This window comes from Meriones unguiculatus, chromosome 1 (assembly GCF_030254825.1).
Source record: "Meriones unguiculatus strain TT.TT164.6M chromosome 1, Bangor_MerUng_6.1, whole genome shotgun sequence".
NCBI classification, from domain to species: Eukaryota; Metazoa; Chordata; class Mammalia; order Rodentia; family Muridae; genus Meriones; species Meriones unguiculatus.
In genome coordinates, this window is record NC_083349.1 from 183272638 (window position 1) to 183285599 (window position 12962).

At 41.7% G+C, this 12962-nt stretch overlaps 1 protein-coding gene across 6 annotated transcripts in view; it reads left to right on the forward strand.

Annotated features, from left to right (window-relative positions):
- The window catches only part of Cadm1 (cell adhesion molecule 1), a 322638-nt gene that overhangs the window by 198705 nt on the left and 110971 nt on the right, over window positions 1-12962 (forward strand). The window lies entirely within an intron of this gene.

Genomic DNA, 12962 nt, shown 5'->3' on the forward strand with positions numbered 1-12962 from the left:
GTGGCAACCATGAGAGTCCTGTTCTGGAACCAGAGCTCAAGCTGTCCTGTGTTATTTCATATTGTTGTTCATTTTAAGTGAACATCGGGTTATCATGTTGGTTTCAGGTGATCCAAACATGATAGTGTATTTTGTCTAGGATTACAGGAAAATTTTCTGTGCTGTGCTTTCAAGAGATAATAAAAGACTGGGTGTTCCCCCCTCACCCCAAGTTGATTCCTCTGTTTGAGCTTCAGGTAAGACTGGAGCAGTAGTGGCAATAGGAGTCACCTGGAAACCTTTAGTGCTTCTGGGGCCAAACTCCCATGCTCAAGTCTCCTTAGTATCATGGCCACTTAGCCGCAGGCTGTCAGACACACATGCACTAAAGCTGGCCTTTCCTTTTTGCCATGGTCAGTTTACACTATCTCTCTTTTGAAAACTCAAACCCCTTTCAGGAGCTGTGGGCCCTTCTGTGTGGGTAAGTCAGCCTTTAGAATAATAGCCAGAATCTTTCATTCTGGCTTTCACTCTAATGTGCTGATGCACACACCACCTTAACTATCAATACAGAATTGTGCTTTAGACAAGGATTCTTCTGCCATCACTCAGGATAAATCCCCTGAAGAGCAAAAGAAGTTATAAACAGTAACTGTAGTGCTAAGGTTTTCTTGAGAGGGGTGGGGCGGGTACTGAGGTACAGATCACTTCCTTGAGGAGAAGGCAGTGCTCCAGAAATGGTTTGGGAAGCTCTCTGCATCCCCTTCTTAAACCGAACATGGTTAGGATCAATGGGAATTAGGCCCAGGGTCCACATACACGTTGACCACTTTTGAATGGGGCCCTGCTCTCGTCAGGAGGCTGTGATCAGCAGTGAGCTGCAGTGGTGGTGAAGCTGTGAGGAAGCAGCCCCCTATGTCCACGTCTTACTGTCCTTGGTGTCTTTGTTTAAATGATAATCGGCCTAGGCTATTATGCACTATACAGCCAGTTAGTACTCCAGAATGATTTTCTTTCGAGAGTCCTTTAGTAAAAAAATTGGGAAGTACTTGTTTTGTGTTGCAAACTGATTGATATGTGCCTAAGATGTCAAATCCACCTGGTATTGGTCTGAAAACAGAAGGGAACCAGATCTTAATATGGAACTGGTTTTTAGATTTTTAATTTTGATCCCTTAATTTAATCCTTCATGAGGGAGCATGTAGAACCCCCCTCCCTCCTATTCCTAAGAGGTATTTGTGTATAAAGACAGATGATGAAATTTACTGAAGAAAAGTTTAGGGGCTGTGGTGTGTAAGGGGGGGTCAGAAATTAAGAGTGTATTCTGTTCTTGCTGAGTACTCATGCTGAGTGACTCACAACCACATGCCACTCTAGGTTTAAAGGGATCTGCTGTCTCTGGCCTCAGCAGGCCTCTGCATACACATTTATGTATACCCACACACTTACACATATAATTAAAATAAAAATAAATGTTAAAAATTTAGGTAGTCTACAAAATAATGAATTTCATTTTGAGATTTTTATACGTACATATATCCCTTGCTCTTACCCACCTTTCCCAACCTTTCTCCACTGCCCCTCTTCTCTGCTCTTGCCAGTCCTCTTCTTCCCCCACCCCAGATAATTCCCCTTCATCCAATCCATTCTTACTATCATTTTGTACATTCATACATGAATGTGTCCATGTGTGTGTGTAGATTATCCAAATGAGAAGAGCATAAAGTATTTGTCTTTCTTTACATCATTATTCTCCCCCCTACTCTGCCTTTCAGCACCCCACCCCAAGTCGAAATCATTTTAAAGAAGACATGGCTGGTGCAGAATGACAAGCATGGCATGTTTCTCAAGTGTGTTAAACACAGCACATACACACATACACTCACACACAGTGAAAGTAGAAGGGGTATAAAATGAAGATGTGTGAAATGTGTAAAGGCAAGCCTGGAGGTAGCACAGAATTAAGAGCATGCTCTGTTCGCTCTTGCTGAGGACCACAGTTGGGTTTCCAGTACTCACAGTTACCTTTAACTTCATCTGCAAAGGATCTCACACCCTCTTCTGGCATCTATGGGTACCTGTAGCGAGTCATATGCACACACACACACACACACACACACACACACACACACACACACACAAACAAACAAAATTAAAAGTAAAATCTGTAAGTACAAGTGTGGTGAGTTGAAATTACTTCTTTATAGTACTCACAGCATTGTTTGTGGTGAGGGAAGAGGAATTATTGCCATAATATACATGACAAAGACCCTGAAAAAAATCTTCTCTTGAAATACACAGCTAGACGTCATCCAGTCAGCACTGGCCACATGCTAGTACTGAATTTGCTCCAGCTGTTTGATAATATATTTCTTCTCTCCTCTGCCTTTTAATGTTTTACTTTCCTGTTTGTTGTCTGGATTGTTGCCTAATTTAGTTTGGATCAAGTAGAGGAGTCAGTTGCATTAGCTTTTTATAATACATTTAGAGTAGCAAATCTAAAGTCAGTTTTCAATCAGGAAGGAATATTGGGTGCTTTAATGGAAAGATTACCACAAAGTCCCCACCCCCTTTGTGATTTAGATTCCTTGAATTCACCTCATTAATGTCTGAGCATTGAATCCAATAGGGTATTTCTCCCAGTTTTAAACATTGAAAATTCAAGGCAGAGACCTCTCCTTCTGTCTTCAAATGAATGAGAATGCCGTCTTAAAGGAAGATGGCGGCGGTGGTGTCAGTGCTCTGTGTCACCTCTATCAAGGAGACTGATTACACTGTTGATGGTGATTTTCGAGGCCATCGCTGTCTTGCCTCTGCTTCTTAAGGATGTATAATGCGGTCCAACCTTAAGACAAATAGGTCAAACTGCAAAACTCTGCAGGAATATGAGAATGAATCTCAAAATAATAAAGCAGTCCAACTTGGAGATTCGATATACTGTATAAATATCTCCTAACTGAGAGGGATTCTGTTCCAAGGCCTTGTTCTTCATCATGGTGTGCACAAGGAGTCTGTCCTACCATTCTCATGTATTTCTAGCTGCTATTCCTAGAATTTATTAGGAGTCACTGATGTATAATCTTTAATGGTAGTTGACAGGGGAACATATGCATACACAAAGAGTTCATCGATGTATTTATTTTTTCTGATGCACTCTGAAAGAAACTGTTCTCCTCTGGGGTAAGAAATGATATTTTTGAGGATATCCCATCTGCAGATAAAGTCATCGGCCATTTCTGGTCTTGTCAAAGATAAAAATAAATTATTTTCAACTGTATTAAATACCATACTTGGGCATAAGGGAGAACACATTTGTCGTGTTTCATTTGTCTGCCCAGTCTGTGCCCATTTAGCACTGCAATAGCAGTGAACTTCACGGGCAGTCAGGCCCACTCTTTCATGTTTCCTTCCAGTTCTAAATTGAAAATATTTTTTTTGAAAAGAACTATGACAAAAGCAATTTGAGTTAGTGATATCTTGAAAGAGAAGCCAATTTCAGATCACCTTTATGGTTGGTCATTGTTACCTACAGCAGGCAGATGTCATGGTGATCTTCTCGATATTAGTATTCTGAGAGAGTCTGACCTGACAGTGTTCGGGTGACATCACAAATGGGACTATAATATTGAGATTTCAAGTTGTAGAGCAAAGGGCTGCTTGTGGAAATCCAGGGCAGGCAGAACCACTGTCGGTGCGAAGTGCAGTCATTCTCCTTATTTGGCTCTTGTTCTGTATGGCAAACAACTGTGCTTAGCAGTGACCACATGATGCCGAGTGACTAATTAAAGCATGTGTTGAGAATAAGCTCTGTAACAGGAAAATGTAGGGAAGTGTTGAAACAACAGTGAGGCCTTAGCTGCTTTTCCAACCTGTAGCTGCAAGTGTTTTCTCCATCTCTTCATCAGAGACCCACCACACTCGTCCTGCCGAGCTGCACTCTTCATTTGTTACAGGGTTGATGATTCATGAGCACACAATGCTGAAAGCTCTCACAAGCCCAACTGATGACTCTGGAAGGAGAAATTGTGGTTCAAGAGGATCATCTGTCTCTGAAAGTGTGATTTACGGAGACATCCACCTCTGCCCCAAGCCATAAAAATAGGATCCAATGACTAGATCTCTTCCTCTTTCTCTTTCTGCCTTCTGCTCTTTCTCTTCCCCCTCAGCATAACCCCGGAGACAGAATCAGTCCACAGATTCTGTAAGAAACCACGCCACTGTGAGTCATACAGCTTCTTACCATAGCTGTACTCTTAAACCCCTGCTAGACAAATAACAGGTGTTGGGATTGTTTTTGTGTCTTGGATGAAGAACCCAATACTAGGAGGTACACTCACATGCCCGGTACAGAAGGGTGTCGGCGGCACTGCTGAGACTTGTGCTCTAGCCTCTTGTTTGTCGCTTATTTCCATACAAATCCCTAATCACCTCCTCCAGCCTTTTCAGCACCCATATCTACTACCATTGCTGGTGAGTCTGTAACAATCATCATCACTCTGCCTGTGTGATCAGAGAAGCCACTCTCATTTTCAGCTGTACAGAAATGAAATGAAAAGCCTACATGACTTCTAAGAGACCATGCAGTGCATTTCAGAGTCAAATGTGAATGGCATTTAGACCTGCTATTTTAGCTCATCCACATTAGTGCAGTTCTCTTTCTAAATAACCAAGAGTTAGTTATCCTTAAGCCCTGGTGTTCTGCCTTCTGGTTTCACAGCTTACGTGCATTTTCTGAATGTACCATCCTGTAGTGTGTACATGTTTAAATCCATTTTGGTGCTTCTACTTACTGTCATGTTCTTACCCTTGGGGAATGTTCTGGATCACATAGGATACACTATCGAACAGAAATTAGTTTCTTGATCCCAGTAGAGTAACAGATACTGAAACATTTCAAAAAGATGTATTCTGTAACGATTGGGAACTGTACACCTCGCCTGTGTCAGAAGTGTAACATGCATGATTTTATTTGTGGCTTAATCAACAGGAAGAAATGCCAGGCAGCTTTGACTAGCTGGCAGTGGATCTGTTTGTGTTTGCCGTATTTTCTCTATAAGACACCTGCTGGAGATGAGAGTCGGCACAAACACCGAGTGGGTATCCAGGGCTTCATTATAGCAGCTTCTCTAATGATCAAAGAAGCCTTTTTATACAATCTTGTTCCTGATCATGCAGCTGAACATCTGTCTACCTGTCTGTCCACCTTTTAATTGCATCATCCGGGTCTCTCTGATCCTAGACAACTCTGCCGATGCAGCTCTGCCTCCCACCATTTCTGATCATGGTGAACACAAAATTTTCACAAAGCAAAAACAGTAAAATGGAGCGCTTTCTACTAAATTCGAACTGAGCCATTTTATGAGAAGTTAATTTTCGATCACACACCCAGTGAAGCCCTTGTACTAATTTATTCTTCAAAGCCAAAGTCTGCACAGTAAGGAATGGAGTGTGCTGTGGGAATACTTGAAGTATTATACACTTGATTCAGAAGAACCCTGTACTACCGATGTTTCACAGTCTGCTCAAGTTGATTTGTATTTCTAACAGGAGGGGTGTAATAATTCGGGAATTTAACTTAAATTTTATTCATTAATTCATTTGATAAGTATTTATCAAGACCAACCTGATATATTTTAAAAGAGAGATGCCATTCCCACTCTGAAAAGATCTTCAGTAGAAAAAAGTTTCCTGTGGCAACCACTGCAGATTGATTTCAGCAAGAAAATACTTAGATAGTAGTCCCGTAGTACATGGAGGATTCACTGTTACTTAGGGATAGCCACAGTGACTTTGTGGCTATAGAAACACAAAAGCTGAATGTCTCCTCCTCAATGGTATGAGATAAAGCATGGAAGCAGAAAATCCCGAATCATGCCCAGAAAATGGAAGTTGTATAAGAGTTAGGGTAGCAGCACCCTGAGAAACCATGCTGCAGAGATGGATGGCAGTAGGTCCATGGGTAAAGATGTGGATACATCTTTAGAGGATATGCAGTAGGAAAAGAAACAGCATGGGGTACAGAAGGCAGAGCCTACAGTCTGCAGAATGATAACACAGGAAATATTCCAACTATGGCAGGGCAGATACTCTGGGAAGTAGATATGAAGGCCTCCAAGGGTGTGGAATGTACAAAGGGCAACACGTGACATGTAAAAGAGTCTGTGTTGGAGGGGCCAGGAAAAGGGCACCTGGGTGGATGGATGGGGTAGATTTTGTTGCTGACTCACTGAGGTGGAAATGGACAGACTTACTTTTCAGTATGGATGGGAGGGTGGGTGAAATACATCAGATAATGTATACCATTAATAGTTAAACTAATAACACTGGTGAAATGTCTCCAAAGTAAGTACATTTATTAAATAACAAGCATTGCTGTCTTATTGAGCTGACATGAGTCTGGAGTGAGAAGTCATGTAACTAGTACTCTGTTTAATCATTCTGAAGGTTTACCCTTTCTGAAAAACTTCTCTCTCTGCTCTCCTACTTCATGGGGAGCCTCCGGATAATAATATTTATTTGACAAGAAGAGTAGAAATCATAACCCAAAAATAGCCAGAGATGGGAAGAAGGCTGAGAAAGATAAGGGCTTCCAAGGTTGAAGCGATCATATGTGTAGGCATACGTGTTCAGCCACACATGGGATGCTCTGTGAGTTTGAGGTAGAAGAGAGCAGACTGTGAAGGTATCCATTTGACAGGAGACTACACTTCTCAGGATCCAATCTGAGGCCTCCTTTATCAAATGTCTTTCCTTGAAAGAGTCCCTTGGGAGGAGGCTAAGGTGAATGTCCCAGAGATTGGAGGTATCTGTCTCTAGACACTGTGTTTCACAATAGCCTGGTTGTTACAGAGTGAGCTGCTTTCCCCTGCTTCTCTCAGTGGAGTCATGGTGGATACCAGAAACCATTGTCAGTTCCCAATATGCTATGCATCGAAAATAACTTAAAATATGATGCTTTCATTTTCTTATGTACTTCTCTAAATAAATAGTTTAATGGGCCTGTTGACCTGAAGGGGAAAGGGAGTGCTTTGAGTTCTGTTATGATGATGCTTGAAACTGGGACTTCAATAATTTGGACTGTATGCTACAAACATGTGAAAAATTCTGAGCCTTCTCTTAGTTAAGGTAGTATTGTAATAAATGCATCAAAATACCATAGTAGTCTCATAAGCACATGACCCCAGCACATTATGTAGAAGTAACATTTTGTATATACGCTTCAGATTAATAGTTCAGGATTTGGCCAGACTGTAGGATAGAAACAGAAGTGTGAGTTGGATTTGGTTGTTCATATGGTGTTGGGGCTCTATAGGGCAGAGGCATTTTCTTTCATCTTCTAGCTGTAAAGAAGTCATTAGAATTGTTGGTTTTCTATTTTCCCTCTTTAATGTTGTTTCCTCACAGTAGCTTAAGTGAAGGCTAATTGCTGCAGCATTTGGTAAATGTCATATATCCTACTTTTCTAAAGGCAGTGAAGTAGTGTAAACATGTGGCCTCTTTCTTCAAAAGATCCATCCCATAATTATCTTGAAGGCTATTACAATATGCAAATAGCAAGGGCCGTCCTTGTCTCCTAAATTGGAATATCAATATTGATTCAACATGTGCAAAAAGGAAACAACATTTCTGACAAATGTTAATTCCATTTCAGAATAGAAGAGAAAGCTCCAGTTGTCAAGGGTTGATAAGCCCGAGGTCCAGTCCATTGAGTGCACTCTGAAACTCATCTGCCACGCTCTTGATCCCTCCCACTTTACTTTTTCTCTTCAACCAAATGGGCATGCTAGTGTGTGCACTGCACAACACACAGATTCCTGAGGCATTGGACATTAATAGTGCATGGCACAAGTGTAAGTTATTATTATTTTGGAAGAAACTTTCTCATTCTAGAATCATTAGCATTCACTAATGTAACATGTAGTAAGCATCTGATCGGATCCAGCCTCCAGAGAATCTCAGCTTGAGATTACATAAGATTGTGTCACTCCCTCCTTTATGGGAGGGGAAACTGAGGTATACAGAATTGATGGCTTTTGTTTTCTTCTTTAACTTTCTTCCCCTTTGTATATAAGTAAGTGTACATTAAACTAGACGGCTTGACGTTACTTCCTAAGGTATCAAGAAGTGAATTTCCTCTGCACGTGAACCAATAGTCTTACAAGCTTTTGCCTGTTAATGTAAAATTAATGTAAATATGGCCGCCTTGGATTTGCTCTGCTAATCCTCCCATCTGAGTGTGACTGTTTGGATCTGGAGTCTCTTTGACTTTACACTTGAACAAGGTTGTCAGTGGCTGCTCAGAAACCAGTGTCTCTGCTGTCACACTAGGTCTCTGACCCCTCCAGCTGTTGTTTCAGTGGGTGGTAAGCAAACAGAAGATGAGCCTGTAGTCTTCATTACTCCTGGATGTGAAGTTTTTCAGTTGGTTCTTTTTGCTGTAGCTTCCCAATATACAGATCACTTCCTAATGTCACCCAGGCACCTATAATCTCAGAAATGCCTGGAAGGGCTGCTCTGCAGTCTCTTGGAATTCTTGTTCCAGCTGAATTTGTCAGGCCAAATTTAAAAGTGCCAACATGCAATTAAATATTCATTTTTAATTTTTTATTCTCTCACCACTGCAAGTCTTCAGCTTTTCAAGCTTTCTCTGGCTGTGCACTACTGTATACTAAGCTGTGTTTTAGTGCAATTAATTAATACTCATTTCCAAGCCCAAGTAACATAAGGGAGATTTAGTTGGGCATTTTGGCAAAGCCACACTAATTTATAGGCTTTTTCAGGAATGTATTATGGAAGCGTGTAATGATAATATCAAAACTGCATTTAATTCCTGAAGAGGAAGGAAGGCCTGCACAGGAGACCCAAATCTGCTGTTCTCTTTGTGAGTGAAAGGTCACACCACTGAGCGCTGCGGGGTGGATTGGTGAGAAATGAGCTCCCGTTTGCTAGGAATTAGAATGAGTCTATCTGATTTTCCTTCACTCATGACCTTTAAAGATGCAGCTTTTAGATTGATAAGCAGGTAGATGCTTTGAGTAACCCAATGCAGAATTTGTTTCATATGAAAAGACTATCTTTGAGACACCAAAGATATTGCTTCCACAAAGGGTTTTTTTTTTTTTTTTCAAAGCTTCTGGAGAAATTCAATGATTTTTATCTCATCACACACACACAAAAAAAAAAAATTCAAAATTACTGCATGTTCAATTAGAATGCACACCCCAACCCCAAGCATTAATCATTTTCTGGAATTCATCCTCCAGTGAAGACTCTCCAGGAGGTTTGAGAGTGGATACTCCCGGTTCCTCTCCGCTCTGGATTTCCTGCACCACTCCACCCAACCTCCTCCCTGCTGATAAAAAGAGCTTCCCGCGTTGCTATAGTAATCCTTTCATGTTGGGCACTGCGCTATCTTGAAGGCAATCAGATGAGAACAAGGAGTGGGGAGTAGGACGGAGTTAATGTCAGGCAGCCGAAGGTGATCTGTGCTTTATATTTAGAGATGTTTTGGTATGCTGAAGAGAGGGTGCCAGTCAACAGAAATCCAGAGCCCACTGTGGGCCAATTTGATGTTTGGGTATTTATATATGCATTCCAAATCAGCCTTACTTTGAACTTACAGTTAAAATCACTTACTTCCCCTGGCCAAGAGACTCTGGTCCCTCTCCCTCATCAACTTGTTTTCAGATCCTAATTACATCATCCATCTTATTTGTTCTAATTCCCTATTTTTATTTCCTTATCCCTCAGCCCATCAGTGCTCAAGCCCATCAGTGCTGCCTTTATTTTGTGAGGTTCTGGTGGTATTGGATCTTCTGTGTGGTTTCTGTTTCTCATTTGGTAGTCATCCCTGATCAAGCAGGCTCTCACTCCTTTCCTGTGTACAGCTTTTAATTTCCTACTCAAAATCACAAATGAGGTTAAAAAATTCATTCCTCCCACACAGTGCACCTGATTTTTTTTTTTTTTTTTTTTGAGATGTTTAAGAAAAGCAGACATCAGGAGAGTTACTTCCACCCTGTCAGGCTTCCTGGGGCAGTCTATAAGCAGAATGCTCAGCTCTGCAGAAGCTACCCCCATGGGCCAGAAAGTCTCCTCTAATTTGAAAATATTCTGTTTATTTTCTGTTGTTGTTGTTGTTGCTGCTGCTGCTGTTGCTTTGTTTATTGTTGTTTTTTTAAGCCTATCATAATAGCATACTGGACAGACATTCTCATCTGAAGTATCTCAGGTGTCAGCAAAATGGCTCCACAGGTGGGAGTGATTACTTCCAATCCTGTTGGACCAGGAGTTCAATCCCCAGGACACCATTTGGTGAAAGGAGAGAACCAGTTCCTGAAGGATGATCTCTGACCTCCACATGTACATTGTGCATTCTCTCGTCTCTTGGTCTCTTGCTCTCTCTCTCTCTCTCTCTCTCTCTCTCTCTCTCTCTCACAGAAACACACACCTCAAGTTCAGAGGGAAGCCTGCACATCTGAAGCCCCATTCAGGTATAGGGGTGGTAGGGCACCCCAGTATCCCATTCCAAGTAGGTTGTGATGTAGTTGTATACCTGTAGTCCCATTCAGGGCTGGATGTGCTGGGGCACTCCTGTAATCCCAGTACTCAAGAGGTGGAGGCAAGTTTGCTAGCTCTGGCCAGTCTGGACTATATACCATGTAACCTAATTTCGTCTCACCAAAACAAAAAATGTCAGCTTCTCATTGCCTCCAGCTACATGTGGCTCAGTAGCTGCGTGTTTTGTGGTCACCATTTTGGACAATGCAGATAGAAAATATCTTCCCTGACCCTGGAGATTCCATTACACAGTTCTACTCCAGAACATCCACCTACAGCAGGAGACTCTCTCTTCATCCCAGGTTGATGCTTCCTCAGTATCGTTCTTCTTCTTAAAAACACCCAGTATGAAGATCTTTTGGGATGATTGTTTTGAAATAGAATCTCAATATATAGTCTTAGGCTGGCCTGAAATTGGCAGCAATCCTCCTGCTTCAACCTCCCAGGAATTATAGCTGCCATTCCCAGCTTAAGAAAAGATGCTTTAAGCAAGTTGCTCATTCTCACCTGAGAGTACCAAGATCACAGAGTAGGATGGCCCCTGTGACTTAGCTGACCTCTAGGCTCTCTGGGTCATCCAGCTCTTTTGTGGATGTGGAAAGGAAGGCCAAAATGGGAAAATTGAACCATTTGCAATTTTTCATTCACTCTTTTCGCCTATTAGGCACTGAGAGGCTATTGCAGTGACGGTAACTAAAATTTTATAGCTAGTGAAAGAGACAAAGGTCAGACAGTGACAGGAAAACCTTGTAAGTGCCAGGACTTAGGCATGCATGAGCTCTACAGGAATCAGTACCTGACTTCCTGGGAAATGAGGAAGAAGTAAAGAAATAAAGGAAACGCTCAAGGGAGGACTCCATGATGCACTAGCTGTAGTTTTTTCTTCTCTGTCTTTCATGTACCTTTCTTCATTGTAAACTAGTTTAAACACATAGCTTTTATAGAAACAGATTGGTAGCTATGGATTATATAAAATATGCAATCATAAAATTCTTGACATAGCAGAGACTTAAAGTAGTTTATTTGAAAGCTTACCATTTCTTCTCTCTCTGCCTCCTACTGTTCTAGAGTGGAGAATTATGTTATTTAACTGTGAACCTGTGAGTTCCTAGAGGATAAGCCATTCTTTCTCTGGCAGCGTCTCTCAACCTGGCTGATGTTGGCTTTCTTGCTGTTACTGGAACAAATCAAACTCATTCTTCCTGTTAGACCCTTGTTTTATTGTTCATTTGCCTAGAATGAAGCACCCTTCCTCTCAGCTGTCCATTTGACTGTCTCTTTCCAGTCTTCCAACTCTGCCAGGATGCCATGTCCTCATACAAGCTTGCTGACTACCCTGTGTGAACTACCAGTCTCCCCACACTCTCCCGTGTACACTTGACCTGCAGTGATTTTCAAAGCTAACATGCTATATGCTGTTGCAGTCATGGTCTGATGCCCATTTCTGCAATATAAGCTCTGAACCAGGACTTGGGCTTGTTTATGGTCTTATGTACATGACCTTGAAGAGTGTCCAGTGGGGTAGGTCTTGGTTCATTGGTAGGGACTGGAAGGTTCTGTCTTTATCAAGAGGAATGATCCGTTCTAGTGATCCCAAAAAGATAATGGAGATTTGGATCTTGGAGCACTTTTCCATTCCAGGTGGCCTAATCTTAGAGGCCACCCTCACCTTTTCAGTACCAACTCAGCATTCTGCCACCTGCTGTTTTGCTTTTGACTGGATGCCGGAGTTGTCTACAGTGTATCGGGTTTGTCCTTTCTCCCTGATTAGATACAGCATAGTATGGGATCATGGCATGGCCATCTCATAGGCCCATCCTGGTTTTCTGACCTTTTCCCCTTTGTTAATTGTTTTTCTAAATTTAAACTAAGTACCTTCCATCACTTCTTGGCCCTTTGCTTAAGACTAGTTATAAGAAGGTCCCACCTGGGCTTTCCTTTCTTTCCTTTTTATCCTTTCTTTCTTACCTTCCCCCCTTTCCCCTTTCCTTCCTTTCTTCCTTCTCTCTGCCTTACCTTTCATCAGAGTAGGAAGAACTAGTAATTGGATTGTCCCTGTGGGAACCAGCATTAGAATCCTAGCCCCAACCTCCAGTCACCTTGTTTTCAGAGCTGGAAGTTCAACACCCAATCCTCAGAAGAAAAGCCTTGCTGCAAGATGCCAGGTCCTCCCTTCATGGGATGCTGTTCTTAGCTGAGCTGGCACACTTTCACTGCCTCTCTTTGACAGTTTGGTCCTCAGTCTAACTAGGACCTAAACAATAGGACAGTGTTTCAAAGAGGCAGCGATTAGAAGAGGTCTGGGAGAGAACTACTTCTCTTTTATTGATTTTATAAAAATTGTTTGAAAAATGATTCAGCATTTTGGGTGTCTAAAAATAACAGCTTTGAGTTACTTTTCAGTTAGGGGGATATACTTTCTC